The sequence below is a fragment of the Solea solea genome, chromosome 16, assembly GCF_958295425.1.
Source record: "Solea solea chromosome 16, fSolSol10.1, whole genome shotgun sequence".
NCBI lineage: Eukaryota > Metazoa > Chordata > Actinopteri > Pleuronectiformes > Soleidae > Solea > Solea solea.
In genome coordinates this window covers 11967304-11983355 of record NC_081149.1, presented here as the reverse complement: position 1 = coordinate 11983355, position 16052 = coordinate 11967304, and the positions used below count along the sequence as shown (strand labels likewise).

The 16052-nt window shown below is 41.5% G+C and overlaps 1 protein-coding gene across 1 annotated transcript in view; it reads right to left on the bottom strand.

Annotated features, from left to right (window-relative positions):
• The window catches only part of shank1 (SH3 and multiple ankyrin repeat domains 1), a 70121-nt gene extending 57355 nt beyond the window's left edge, over positions 1-12766 (bottom strand). The window contains exon 1 of the mRNA XM_058652928.1: positions 12409-12766. The gene's annotated coding sequence lies outside the window, so the exon portion shown is untranslated. The remainder of the gene's footprint in view (positions 1-12408) is intronic.
• Positions 12767-16052: the final 3286 nt, after the last annotated feature.

Sequence of the window (16052 nt, the reverse complement as noted above, 5' to 3'; positions counted from 1 at the left end):
AATAATGCGTGTAAACCTTGACCTTCTGGTCGATTGAGTGCACATATAATCATGCACCACACATCCACGTGGGAGTTGTACGTCAGAGAAAATGTCAATCTGATCCACTAGAACCCGGGGGAGCTTGAGTGAAGGATAATGACGCCACATTTTGTCCCCTGTGTGGACAAACTAGGGTGAACACTGATGGAGAGTACAAAAGTATCACTCTTGTTCTCATCATGGACAGTTTGTCGAATAAGGCCCGGGACAACTACGACAAAGACCACCAGCACATTTTGGTGCCCCAGAATCTCCCTTCTGCTCTCGCTCGTCTCGTTATTTTTACACTCACTATGCCAACAGCAGTTCTTTAAGTGGCCTTCAGGCCAGTACATCCTGTCATATTCAGGTTCAGTTTAACACTATGGAATGTTATCCAGGAGAAACATTTTCAAACAACATCAAGCCATTTGAGAGCAACTATTAAAACATAGTTAATACATAATGTGTGATGATTGAGGTTGTGACATTTACAAAACTGCCCCTCACTGTTAATGAAGATGACACAGTTTTCCTCTTCCTCATCACAGGGGGGAACTGAATGAACCCCCATTTCAAGGCAATTCATTCAGCAGCTGAAAACATTTGTTTGAGAACCACAAGTGTGAATATTCATGAAGGTGCTAGAGATTTACCAAAGCGATTGTAAGGTGCATCCTCTTCACACACTACGCAGCCTGAAAACCATGGCAAATATTAAATTCTACTTCTCTTTGTGATCAAACTTTCGTGGAAAATAGTTTTAACACACTAACACTACCCAAGTGCTTTTTTTTTACCAAGATCTTACCATTCCTCACCAGAAAATGGTTATCATCCTCCCTGTGGTTAAGCTGTTACTAAATTGATATGCATATAAAGATATGAAAATAAGTCATGTACTTTTGTACCACAAATGTTAGCTTATACATGTGTGACTGTGTTGCTTCATGAATGAGCTGCACAAACCTCCATTAAAAAGCAACTAAAAGTTGTTATGTTTCAGTCTGCACTTGTTGCTTGAATCCATCCTGTGATGTAAACCAAGGCTAACACACTCCGTGTTTACAAGAAATAAAAAAAATTGTTCATGCCAACAGCAAACATAAAAACTTCCAATCCATTTCTGCCTGTGATTTTTGAGCATCAAAAGAAATCAGTGCTGTAGTACAAGAAGGGGATTTAGAGACATATTGGGGAAAAGCAATAAACCAAACCCCCCGAAGGGATTACTATATATAGAAAACAGTGGTATAGTGAAGATGTGGGTGGGCGTATGAAACTAAACGATGAAAGAAATAAGCGCGTGAGCTCATCCCGAGGGGTAAGACTGACCTCATGGCCCATTTCCCTGTGGTTCAAAATTGTGTTTACCTCAGGCTCTTAAATGATACCTCAAAACACTGACTGCAAAGGTATTACCCAATAAAAAATCATGTTTTCCAGTCTATTACACTCACTTAAATAAATGATAGCTGGAAGCTGGACCAGGAAAACCAGACGAAACATATTCAGCAGCCTAATTTATCAGGATCTGTCCCCACAGGTCACCTGCTGTATCCATCTATAAAAGCAAGGAACGTCTGTCCTGCTGTCTGCTTGTCTGACCTCCCAATGGCACCAATAGCCCCTTTTGCACCACAGGAACTTTTATCATTTACCCACGATTTTGAAAAACTATGGCGTGTTTCCACTAAAATTATGGGGGGAAAAACCTTCCCTCAAACCCAAACAAGTACCTACTCGCGACTAGGGACTGTTCAGATTACCAGGAACTCTAGAAGGGCGAGGCCATGTGCTGAAGAACACTGACTGGTGGAACACATTTTGCAGCTGTTTAAACCAGTGAGGCTGCAAATAACTTTTAAACAAGACCTTTAAAAGAAGACGTAGAAAGAAGAACTTATTAATTTTGCGTCATTCAAAAGATATGAAGCAAAAAATCGGCCTGATTTTAATACATTTTCCAGAACTTTGACTGGGGAATTCTTTTCCCCCAGGTAGATAAGTCCCTGGTAATAAAAGTTCCTGAGATGTTGGGGCATGGGCTAACGTGTGCAGTGCAGACTTTGCCGTTATTGGTAGAAATGCAACAGATCAGTAAAAGAACAGGTACATTTACTGCACTAGTTATTTGAAATGAACAATATTATTACAAGTTTTCTCATTTGCTAAAACTTTCAGGCTCAGATTTGGGGCTCAGTGTATATGAACTTTTCAAATCTTGACAGCTAATAAAGGTCAGAATCACACAGTAAGTCTGAGTGCACAACAAGCTCCAAGACGCAGATTATAGTTCAACATAAAGTCTGTTTAAGCTTCATTTACTCAACTGGAAAAAGTGGTGATTCAGATACAAGTGCTGCATTTCCCTGAGATCAAATGTTTATCCAACAACCTTTGTCTTCCTCTTGGAGTTGGTGTTCTTTCTTTGTCTGTTCTGAGTCACGACTGCCTCGGCTTAATCCAGACACAAATGAAAAGAAAATGCTTCATTTATTGGCCCTGAAAGAATTTTCAAACCAAAAGACGGCTCCTTCAAATCGAAATGTTTGTGCATCAAATATTAGTCAGAGCTTTAGGTAAAATAGCTGCGGGACGTTGTGTAGAGATATGTGTGAATGACGCAGGTTGTACCACAACATTTCAAAGCAATCCTCTTTTTGGATTCAAATATTAATATTCAAGTGAATAGGTCACATCCAACCTCCACTTCTGACAGCCCTGAATCACATATATCATATGACCAGAATCAAAAGAGATTTAATTACATGGAAAAGCTGATCTCAAACTAGTATTTACTGGCACTATTATTGTTTTCTGACGACCAACTACAAATCATTTCATGTCTGTTGTATAATAAATAAATCAGTCTTACACAAGTACAAAGGCTATTTCTAGTATAAGGATGCTGGGGTGGGGGGTGGTGGGGCAGAATGTTGGTTTAAGCTTCTCTATTCTCCACAGAAGACATGAAGACAGTCAATCAGCCAGGGAGCCAGAGAGCTGAGATCTCATTCAAATAGCCTGCTAATTAATTTGCTTTATTCGTCAATGGCAGTAAATCTCTGTGGGACTGCAACAGAAACAGCACTTGCTCTCCGGTCGCAGCCATACAGTGTTTGCTATCTGTTTTAGAGAGCTGAGTAATATCCTAAATCACAAGGACTCATCTCTCTTGACAGGCTGAAGGGTTGAAGTGGTGGCTCGTGGAGAGGCGGAGCCCACTTGCTGTTATCTAGGGCCACACTGAGGCCCTATTAGTTGGCGGCACATGAGAAGCTCATGAATTAATGAGTCACAATGGTGGTAGCCGTGAGGCGGAGACTGCCTGAACATATGACGGGCTGTGAAATATTAAAGTCAGATACTGCTCCACGACTGCAGGCACCGAACGGGAGCCTGACCATGTGGCAACCTCCAGGTCGTCCCTCTTTCTACAGGCAAATCACTCGTCCAACTTCCCATGTCTCACTGTTGCTCACTGTCACTGTATGTCTGCTTGATTCCTGTTTTTCTGTCTTCAGCAGAGTGGGGTTTTGATGTTCATGCAGCTGTGACTAAAATGTTTTATGAAGTAATTGGAATTAGTGGTGCGTTCCATTTGTAGAACTTTCTGAGGTCATGTGGTGTTCCTTACACCCAAACACCCCCTGAACTCAGGTTTCCAACTCAGAAAACTCATAGTGCGTTTTTAATTATAAACTATAGATATGTTGCTACACTGTTTGCGTATGCAAAATACCATGTAGGGCGTCGCTATCAAGTGGCATTGCCAGATACATTCCCATATCCGACTTTTCAACTGGAATGCGGGTGAACTCCTGGGTGACGTCAGTCCCAGATCCAAGTTCTGAGTTCTGAGCTACATTAATGCCCTCAATCAGTACATCAGTACATTTACACAATGTAAATTATTGTGTTAAATAGGACATTCTAAATTGACTGTAGGTGAACCTGTCCATGGTGTAACCCGCATTTTGCCCTATGTCAGCTGGGATTGGCACCAGCAACCCTCATGTGCAGGATAAAACGGTAGAAGATGAATGAATGGATGAAATTATTGTGTAAAAAACATATAAATCTGTTAATCCAACTGAAATTGCACTAAACTAAAGTTGGATTTATTATTACTGCATGTATACTGTATGTTCAATCGAACTAAAGCTTACTTGGGCACTCTGTGCATGATCCACAGCTCCGACTGCCCGACTTTGACCCAGTAATAATAGAGGACGCTCGTCCACAGAAGAAGACGACAACAGCAAGAAAAGCATTGCAAAGGAGACTGAATGTATGCTCTGTCAGCCTAAAGAATTAAATATTTTAAAGTTAATGGATGGTGGAAAAACAGAATGCCACTCAGAATGCTAACAGCTGAGGCTGTTGCCATCTGTGTCCAGAAAACGCCTAATACTGAAAGGGGTCACAGAACAAGGACAATAGTCCAATTAAACAGTGTAAACGAATAACTGTGCATGGACACGTACGGTCTGATGAGACAGGGCTGTGATGAAATGATGTAGAAACGAACACAGAGAAAAAGCTGGACAGAGCTTTTTATGACCAAGTAAAGGGATCTTCTTCTTTTTTTTTCTTTTTTTGTTAGCAAATCCTGAATCAGCGCTTCCTCCAGGAGGATCAATGGTTTCATGAGGTTTGAATGGAAAATCAAGGTCCTTACACAGACACAGCAGCAACGTCTCATAAGCACTTCAGGGATTTTTCTATGCTCACTCATCAAATGCAATTAAATCATTCAACAGTAATGACAATTTTACATCAACTAATAATTTCCATAACAATGGGCATTAACATGACAATCTAATGTTACTACAGGCTTACATTTTGAATGAGGGACTTTCACTGAATGCATTAGGAGAGTTGTTTTTCAATTTGTGATTTTTCTACACCGAATTCCCATCAGCTGTTTGATGACATTGTCACATCCCAGCTGTCTTGTGCAAACACAGATTTACCTCTGTGCCTTCAATAATCCAGTGGCACTTGTTGGACTACCATCTCTGTTTTGCGTTATCTCGCTGAAAAGCGACAGATAAGTGACAAAAGAGAAGAGGAGCTGGACGACTTTGAGCCAAAGATGCAATCAGACATTAGAAACTGCAGCTACAGAGGAAAAAGCTGGCACATGTCAGCTGTTTTAATCTAAGCTATGTAGGCCAATCAATATGGCTTTACATCAAATGATCCTATGGGCTATAGCCCCTTTGTATCTATCTTTTTGCTCCTCCATCCATCCATCCATCCATCCATCTTCTACCGCTTTATCTTCCACACGAGGGTCACAGGGGGCGCTGGTGCCAATCTCGGCTCCACCATCCATTTCAGCTTTTATCTATACTCTCACTGATCTACTCATTCTCAGGCTATAGCTTGGAGTGACAAGCTTAAAATATTTCTGATTATGATCATACGTCATGTGAATGTGTTTCTACTGTAGTAACCGGCTCCACACTGTATTCTTTCAGCCACATTCACATCCAGCACCGTCTACCGTGAGGAAACTGTCTGCTGCCCTGGCGAGCTGGCAGGAGCTGCATCTCATATATCACACCCCATTCAGGCTGCCATGGCCCCATTCCTCTGTTACTATAAATACTGCCAGCTGTGCTTCCATTATTAATGCAGCAAGACGCCCAAACCTTCCCTGGCCCGAACATCGCCGATTCATCATCTCCCATAAACTTTAAAACACCTACTTCTGCCTACTGCTGATGTAAACTGACACACATAAACCAGCAGATATGTGCACACACACACGCACACACACACACACACACACAAACACACCAACACACACTTCTGTCCAGGACAAGTTCAATGGTGGAGGAGGCGGCAGGCAGTGAGGGAGAATCAGCATGAAAAACCAAAAATAACACAATGCATCTTGATGACAGATCCTTTAGTGTTTGAAAAAGCGGTATGGAGGTGATCTGATACTTGTATAATATACACTCACCACCAACCACTTTATAAAGGTGCACCTGTTCAACTGCTTGTCAACGCAAATATTTACTCAGCCAATCATACTGCAGCCAGTATGATTCCAGCCACTATTCAAACTGAATAGTGAAGAACGGTGATTTCAGTGAGTGAACATGTCAAGTTATTGGTGCCACACAGGCTGGTCTGGCCAGGGATGGAGTGGGACAGAAAATTGGCCCCAGTCACGTCATCCCTATTAGCTCAGCTGGTGAGGAGTAGCGCTTTGAAACCAGAGTCCCAGGTTTGGAACCCAGTTATGACAGACAGATTCATGCATTCATCACCTATTATGTTATCTGACGCCAGATGTGAAAGAAAGGCAGATTTTCTTTTTTCATTTGTTCACACCTGCGTGGCTTAGATTTGGTTACATTGCCATTTAAAAATGATAATTATATGATAAAATAAAATGATTATAAAACAGTGCATTTGTATGTAACTTTAACTGGCCATTGGTCCCCAGGAATCTTCACATTATCAAGTGCCACTCCTGCCACTTTATATTGTCCTGTGTACCTAATAAAGTGGCCACTGCCATTGTTACTGCTTCCCTGCAATGTTTTCTCTACAATGCTGCTTGACACCTTTCAATCCACAGTAATCCAAGTAATAACCACACTAGTGAATTCTGCACAAACCAATGAGTCACACACAGTGACAGTAACATCAGCCAAAGGCTCCACAACAATAACTCCAATACTGACTAAAAAAAAAAAATGTATGTATATATATATATATATATATATATATATATACATACATGTATATACACACACACACACATATATAAAATCTGTCATCAATAAAGTATCTAAAAAAAAATTAAAAAACATATCAACAATTACAGATCGTACACATTTCAATGCTGCTGGGGTTAGTTACTCAGAACACAGCTCACGATCTTATCAGCTGTAGTGCTGCACTCAAGGCTTGAGGGGAATAACTGTGATAACAAATTCAGGGCTTCCAGCAGCAGCAGCAACAACAACGTGGGAGTGTTTGTGTGTTCAAACTCATTTGAGGTAAAAACAAGAGTGGAACTAGAATTTCACTTTTTTTGTGTGTGAAAGTAAATTGGGTTGTGCAGTTAAAACACTTGTAATTTGGTGAGTGACACGGGTGGAATTCATGTTAGAGTAATACAGAAAATGAGCAATTACAATTACACATAAAAATGCACCCCGTGTAGTAATTAAATGGAAATAATTATACTAATGCACTTAAAATAATTTATTGTGTTTCCTTCAGTGCAATTTCCTGTCGAGTAGGTGACACTGCACCGCCTTTAAATTTGCAAGTGGCAAATTTACCATCTGAAAGCTGGTGTGATGTGTTTTCAAGTAAGAACATGTCTGCTCTCTTTCCCACAGGAGCTGAATGCAGGATCAGATCCTGCAGCTGATGCTTATACTGACACACACACACACACACACACACACACACACACACACACAAGCCCCACCTTACACTCTAATCATCATACTGGGCCACCACTGCTACACCACCACCATGCATCTACTCCGGCTAAAAATAGCATCACCACTTTGATGATGCAGCGGTGACTAGTGGGAGAAGTCATCCTCCTCTCTGCCTCTCAATGGCGCAATTAGCCCTAATAAACTGAGTGCATTCATGATGCATGGAGGAGTCTGGCCAAAGACCTCCACCCTGTCGCCTCTCCACCGGTCTCTCCTCTCATTACCATGAATGGAGCCTTTGCAGTGAGACAGATGTCGTCTGTCTGATGAGACGGGACAATGTGAGAGTGAGCAACAGAGTACTACAGAGAGGTTTGTGTGTGTGTGCGTGTACTTGTATTTATACATTTGTGAGGACATTTTGACCTTGTTGGGACATTTTGTCTGGGCCCCAGGCTTTTTCAGGGTTGACCTGGTTTTAGGGTTAGGATAAGTTTAGGGTTAAGTATTAACTGGAAATGGGTTAAAGGTAAGTGAGAGATTATTTCCTGGCGCATTTTTACTGTATTGCTTAAAATCCCTGATTGTAATCAAATTAATTGTATTAATTGGATCGTGACGCATCAATTACATTGTCATTTGAAAAAGTATCCAAAAAATGTAGCATTGCTGAAAAGTACTGAAAGTTACAGATGCTGCGCAGTGCTCGTGACTCCGTGTGAAACGAACGCTCTTTGTGACCAACCCTAAATTTAAGTTAGAGACATGACTTTGTTTAGGCTGTCCAAATGAATGTAGGTCAATACAGTGTCCTAAAAACCATTGCATTTGTGTTTTGGGAAAGTGGGGGTATTTAAGCAGGTCTTCACACTTTCAAATACTTTTTTCAGGGTTAAAGAATGAGTCTTATGTCAGAGTGAGATTAACTGTCCCTTCCCTTGAGACTAAAAGCGAGGTGTTTCCATGCAAACATCATTTCTGCGTCACGCCATGTAAAGAAAAACGTACTCTGGGCAGTGATAGCACCTCTGTCTCGACAGCCTATTGCCACCCGAAAGACACATCACTCAGGTATGATGAAACACATGCAGAGGGTGAAATAAGTAATCGAGACTGAGGCAGACAGGCTTGCCAAGGTAAAGCTGGACAGAGGTAAATGGCAAAGGGGAAGGAATAAGGAGAAACAAGAGAGAGGACAACGCTGAAGTAGGACAGAGCACAGGGGAGGCCTGTCTGTCCCAGATCAGCCATTTAATGCCAGCAAGACATGGAGAAGAAATGAGAGAGATAGGACGAAGAGAAGAAGGAAGAAAAGAGTAAACTAGTTGGCTAACTGTGGCGATATAACCTATCTCTTATGTGCAGTGTGAAAGAGGACCAGGAGACATACTGAAAAAAACCCAGAGACAAATCCTTAGAGGGAGAAAACAGCTCTGACAAGAGGACTTTGACAAGCTGTCAACACAGCACAAACTGAGCGCAGGGATAATTAGCCTCAAAGTCACAGCATTTACCCCCTTTTCTCTCCTTCCCACATTACAGAGGAAGAGGATTCTCACGAAAAAAACAAAGGTGGAAATTATCCAATTAATTCTACTTAATGGACATTTATCTCCATTAAGGCCAGTTTTTCTCTTTGACTCAGGTTAGCTCTGCTTTTATTGTGCTCATGGACCTGCTTTTTTCAAGCTTTGATGAACTGACTGAGTGGCAAGAAGAGATTTTGGTCCTCCCGTCCCCAGAGAGGTATCTGCACAAGTGGAAATGTCAACTGTGTGCTGTGTCCTCTGAGCCGGTAGTGGAGTTTAAGTAGCTCCACAGCATATTCTCACCAACAAGGAATGAATGGAATTTCAGTAACATGGTCTGAATGTTAAATCATCATTTGACAGGACCACCTGACAGCCTGTTGAACCAGATCATATCCACTTCCACAAGACAAATTAATAGACCTCTATGAGACAAAGTAAACAGAACTGGATTCAGTTTAAGGCCCAGTCTGTAAGAATTTGAGGCATCTAATTGCGAGGCACTCCTTGCTTTCCCATGGGCCTCAGGTAATTACGGAGGCTTTCTCATGGCAGAAATTATGTCCCTCATCAGTGTTTGTATAATAAGGTTCTGCTTCAAAATGTGAAACATCTGACTAGCTTATCTGCTGTGGTAGAAACCTGGTGGCACAAGATGGTTTGCTCAAGAAAGCAATGTAAAGTACATGTAAAAGGCTACAAAAAACACATTATTTTTATTTTAAAGCTTATATAATTACACTTAAATTATGTTCATATCAATATGTCTGCTAATAATCCTGCCTAAATGCTACAGACTGGACATTTATACTAGGTTTAAGTGCCAGACTTCTCATCACTGAGACACCACAAACTTTACAAAACTGAAAAGCCAACCTGAAAAGTAGATACCGGAACAAAATGTTCAATATCATACTGGATCAACTGTGATGAAATGGCTTCTTTAACATGTTGATGAGGCAAATTACGAAATAAAACTAAAACTGTACATAATTATAAAGTATTGACAGATACATTAACTTTTTTTTGTTAAACAAAATATTATCCTACATCCTAAAAACAAACGATGCATGAAAGGGACTAGTTAACCATGAACTTTGGTTCAGTTAAAGAAATAAACTCTTGCTAAGATTTATACTATTAACTGAAGCTACGTTCTTGGAACACAGGTTTTACCACAAATACATTATTGTGTTTTTGATGAAGGTGAAACAGTGGTTAACCTTTTTGTGATGCCATGTTTTGTGTTCATGTGAAAAGGGATAATATTAGTTGTTTCAAGTGTCTCACAAGAGACTTTTATCACAAAGCAGTTCTGTTTATGTCATAATAGCATATAAAGAAAGAAAGAACATTCTTAAAGGCTGCAGTCTTTTGGTTGCAGCAACCACCTGTTTGGCTGCATCTGACAAAATCGATGCACAATGTCTGTAAAGAGGGATCTGTAACACCTGTTCACTTGCAGCTGCTGTCATCCGTAATTCTGCCTCAGTAAATGCTCAACAAAAAGGTGACAGTCATTGAACTGTTTTGATCAGGTGAATATCTGATGGAATCTAATGTGTCTGGCAGACCAAGACTTCTAATCATTCCATCATATGAGTGAGTGAAGCACCACTGAGACTGATCCATGGAGAGCTGGAAGCAGAGGCTGTTCCACATCAGCATGTGATGAGTATGTTTGAACTAAGAGCACCACTCACTCAAAGCAGAGACTGAGTCACGTCCGTTCACCAGCACTTAACAGAACAGTCACTGTACGTTGACAAAAAGCACTTCACTTTTATGCATCAATACTGCGCACTTTTCCACGCCCACCGTGAATGCACCAAAGGTGGCATTCAAAGTTGTCACTTTTACAGACTTTGCACATGTTTGCCATCCTCTCTGATGATCCACTACGCCATAATCTCACCACATCACACAGAGCATGAACAGCACTTGAGTTACCAGGTATGTGTGGGCACGATAAGTTCCCCATATCATCCTCATTGTCCAAAACTGCTTTAAAACCAGAACTGAACCTAGTGTGAGAATCATGTCTCTCACACTAAAAGACGTCCATGAGCAAATTCAATTTTAAAGCTACAATACATAACTTTAATGTAACGTTAATGTTGTTATTCTACCACTGTTTGGTCTTCGTGAACAGAAATGATGTCACGTTATCACTGTTATACTGACATACCTGACAGAAGGAACATTTGTATGTATACAACAGCAGTGCAGGGGCGGGTGGGGGCAAGAAGCATTTAGGCTGTCAAATTGCTGAACCGGGTTTTCTAAGCAGTAGAATTAACTTCTGAAACTTTTCATGGGCACTTCTCAGTGTTTTCAGACAATCTGCAACCTGTTTCACTGTCTCGCTTTACTTCCAATGTTGCAGTCGCCTCCATCCATCTCCAATGTGGCCGGGCGACACGACATCTAAACGCTGCTACACCAAGAAACAACTGATCGGCTTGTGTGAACTAATCCGACACACATTTGTTTATATTCAAAAGTTGCACATTTCAGCTTCATGTTCTGCTACATTACTCATCCTCACTGCGCTCTGTGCAGCATATTTCAACTCAGAGGAAGCCTGTGTGTAATTATGTGTGACTACCTCCGTCACCTCACTGTGTGCTGTGTTCTATTGAAGAACTCTAAACTCAGGTGGAGAAGGGGGCAGACCATACACTTGACAGCCTGACCTTTTTGTCTTGCACAGCAGCCACTCAAGTGAGAGGACGGCAGTTAAATGCATAGCCAAGCACCGGCTTCACCTCCTGGGTGAATCATTCCACATGTTTTGTAATGCTAAGGTGCATCCGTGTCCATGTTCATCTGTGCACACGCAGCCTTCACAACGCCACAGTTTATATGTCAGCGTAGACAAAGTGTGATTTACAGGGTGACTTTATGCACTGATTAGCCGTTTACTCTGTGCACCAGATTATGAGCAATCCTCTGCATGCATGCAAATCCATGGAGGGATTATACGTCTATCCTTCTGTGCTACAAATCTTTGTTGATTTTTTTTTCTTATTTTCCCAATAAGGCAGGGGTAATGTACTCATCAGCTGGTATCAGGAAGTGATCCAGCGTCCAGCACGCTCAGATTGCCTTCCTTGTGTACGTCCATCTCTCAGCAGATCCTCTCATGGCTATTTGGTTTTTTTTCATTTGATTTTATTCTCATTTCGGTTGTTTATTTTGAGTGACGGCTGCAGATCATGTACAACCAGGACGTCGCATGCACAGACAACCATGTGAAAGACAGATAAACATCTCACATCAATGCAGTAAACTTGAACATACACCCTGCACCTCCTGGTGCACACACACACACACACACACACACCCACACACCCCCTTTGACTCCCCCACCAATCTCCATTTCCATGCATGTCTCCTTGACAGAAGAGAAGAAAAGCACAAAACATTCTTACTGTCTTCAACAATCCCTGATGAAACACAGAAATCCCTCCTCGGGAAAGAGGACAGAAGTAGAAGAGAGAGGAGGGGGAGCCCAGCGCTTGCCAGTTGCAGAGGAATAAGGAGTGAGGAGGTGCGAGGGGGAAGATGATAAAGAAGACTGTGGTGAAAGGGGAAAAAAGGAAAAAAAAAAGAAAGGGGCAATCACTGCTGCAACAACGAAGACCCCCTTCCCCTACGGATGGTGCCACAACCTCGAGAAATGACAAGGTGTCCAGCGTACTGCTGCACTCTAAAGGGATGGAGCATTATCCTCGGCTCCCTGCTCATCCTCCAGCAGCAGCAGCAGCAGCTCTGTAGTAACACTTCTCTCAGCTCAGTCCAGCAATCTCCCCATCCCTCCCTCCCTCTCTCCCTCTCTCTCTCTCTCTCACTCACTCACTCACTCGCTCGCTATCCCCCCCTCCCTTCACCATGTTCACCCTCTCTCTCTCTCGCTCTCTCTCTCTTTTCTTGTACTGGTTGGTTGATTTCGCCTCCCCCCCATAGCTCTCTCTCTCTTTTTTCCCCCTCCCTCCATCTCTCTCTCCTCCATCATTACCCAGATACAGAGCATACCCCTCCCTCTCTCCCTCCTTCCAGCTCTCTCTCTCTCTCTCTCTTTGATGTTTTGGAGTTAGACTCTTAGCAGTGAAAAGAATACCAGCGTTTTCTCCTCACAGAACTAAAAGCACCAAAGAACACAGTGGGATCCACCCAACAGTGCACATGCGTGCACATGCACGTGCATGCACACACACACACACACACACACACACACACAGACACACACAGACACACACACACACACACACAGACACACACACACACACACAGACACACACAGACACTGGTTTCCATGACAGAGGATATTATATTGACTTAAATTCATTTCATGGAGACATACTCTAACCTTAACCATAATTACTACTGACCGAATCCTAATGATGACCCTAACCCTGACACACACACACCTGTGTGTGTGTGCATTTGGTATTGCTAATGAGTCCTCATTCGGACCAGGTTTTGGTCTCCATGAGGACATGGCCATTAAAAGGTAACAACTATCACACAATATAACAGCAACAAAACCACACACGCATTAGTTACAGAAGAATTAGTCATTTTTAACATGTTTCATCCATTAACTTCGTATCTTTCCATTGTATCCATATCAAAGACACAGTGAAAATTACAAGTGAAAGAGATGAGTATATACATGGATGACGGAAGCCACTGCTGCTGCAATGCTTATTACCATACATACAGTGGAGGTGGGTGAGGGAGGAGAGGACTGTGGGTGGAGAGGGAGCTTCCTACTGACGAGCTGGATTGAATAGTAAGTAGAAATCAACTCTTTTATGCCAATCAGTGATGAGTGAAGCATGTCAAACATGTCTCACAGGCATTGATGAGCTGACAGCCCTTTAATACTCAGCAGTGAGGAGGAGGAGGTGGATGGTCGTGGTGGTTGTGTGTGTGTGTGAGCACAATTATTGAAGAGACAAACAGATGCTTCTCAGTGGTCAGATCTCTGTGTGTGTGTGTGTGTGTGTGTGTGTGTGTCTTGTTGCTTAGTGATGATCAATACACTCGCTTATAAGCAGAAGCTCTTGTGGAAATGGCAGTGATATATGACAGAGCCTGAAAAAAAAAAAATGCTGAAGGAGACATTCCCTGGCTGGAAAACTTGCTGGTAACAGTTGATGTTGACAAGTGTCAGGCTTCATGTCACATATTGAAAAACCATCACTGAACTACACTATAATCCAGCAACAAATCAAAGGGAACAAGCTCTTCCACATCAGACTGTTTCACACATTATTTCAGGACTGTGCTGTTCTACGATTCCGTCTTGCAGGTACAGTAGTCTTATAATTGTGAAGTAGTAGTATCACTTTTCCCAGTTATGGATTCTTCTCACCTCTGTTATGGTTTCCATTATCCAGATAAAATCTCCGCAGGGTTAAAACATGAAATTGCACAAGCTATTTGGCTGATATTATGTCTGCAACTAACTTATTATTGTTGAATTTATTACTTTTTCATGGTTATTTCCTCCAGCAATCAAAATGTGTGTTCTGAGCAGACTTATCACAATACAGATGCTGCAGCTAATATTTGAAAATGTTCAAATATGAAAACAAAATTGACTTACACCAGAATCACACACAAAAGTTTGATGAATTAAATATTTCAGCTGAAAATCTTTACTGATATAAACTGTATAATTGTTTGACAGCAAAATAATGTGACATCCATAAATGGAAACCGCAATCACCAACCAGCTGAGAGTTAGACTCAAAATCACTGAGTAAATCAAAGACTGTGGTGATTATATTTACAAACATCTCTTGAATACAGATATCACTATCCTATCAATGACTTTTTTTTTTTCTCATACCATTATATCATAATATCATAAATTATAGCTCATAGTGGAAAATTAGTGGTAAATGAAATGCACCCTTACAGCGGGTCCTGTCCACCTCTTCACTCAGCCAGTGACTCATATGGAGGTAACTTTCTCACACGAGAATAAAATTATAACACTCTGTTGGTCTATGTGACAGAGCCGCTTCCTCAGCCCTGTCACTGACTGAATGGTGTGCGCGCGCACACACACGGACACACACCTATGGTGGCCCTTTAAGAAAAAGCAACAAAACACAACATAACAAAAATGCTACAATATTACAAAAACACAACATTAACAAAACACCATTACAAAAACGCTAAAACAAAAAATAGAAAACACAAAAATATTATGGAAAAGCCACAATGTTGTTGTGTTTTCTTCTTAATGTTTTAGCTTTTTCATAATGTTTTAATGTTTTCATAATGACTCAGTGTTTTGACAATGTTGTGTTTTTCTGAAACGTTCTAGTGTTTGGCACTACACGGCCACCGTACACACCCGCTGATTGAGCACGCGTGCACACATACGCGCGCGCATGACATGTCCTCCTCACTCTCTCTCTTCCTCCTTTTTTCTGTCGCTTAACAGGTACCACAAGACTCTCTCCACAACAATTATCAGGACAACAAAGGGCGCATACTTCGGAGCTCAGCCTTTCGACAATTTCAGACAATTTTCACTCACCATTCTATTCCACCTCCTCCCGTCAGTCTGTCAAACAAACAGGACCCTTTTCACTTCCGCCTTACGATAGTGTAAATTCGCGGGCTTTTTTTAGTCAGGTGACCAACGTCCTTTTTCCCCCCCCCATTGTCATCGATACCAACACAACAAAGATGTCTAATAACTATTATTAGACGGTGTATTATTATAGATCTATTGGTTTCTTTAAATTAGGTTTGCATTGATTGGTCAGCTTTCATTATGCCAGTGCCACTTCTTTGACTGAGTCTATAAGCTGCAGAGAGCATGTTTAACAGCTTAAAATGAAGCAGTGGTATTAACTGGATGACTGTAGTTAAGCAGTAGCAGTGAAACAAAAATGATCACTGTGCCGTGCTTCATCAAAACAACACAGTGGCTTTTTGGACGGGAAGACAGAGGGAGAGTCAGACAACCAGACTTAATAAGTAAAGATAGCCATGATAATGATAAACACAATATCCCGTTCTTGTGCAGCTGATTTACACTTTATGGACA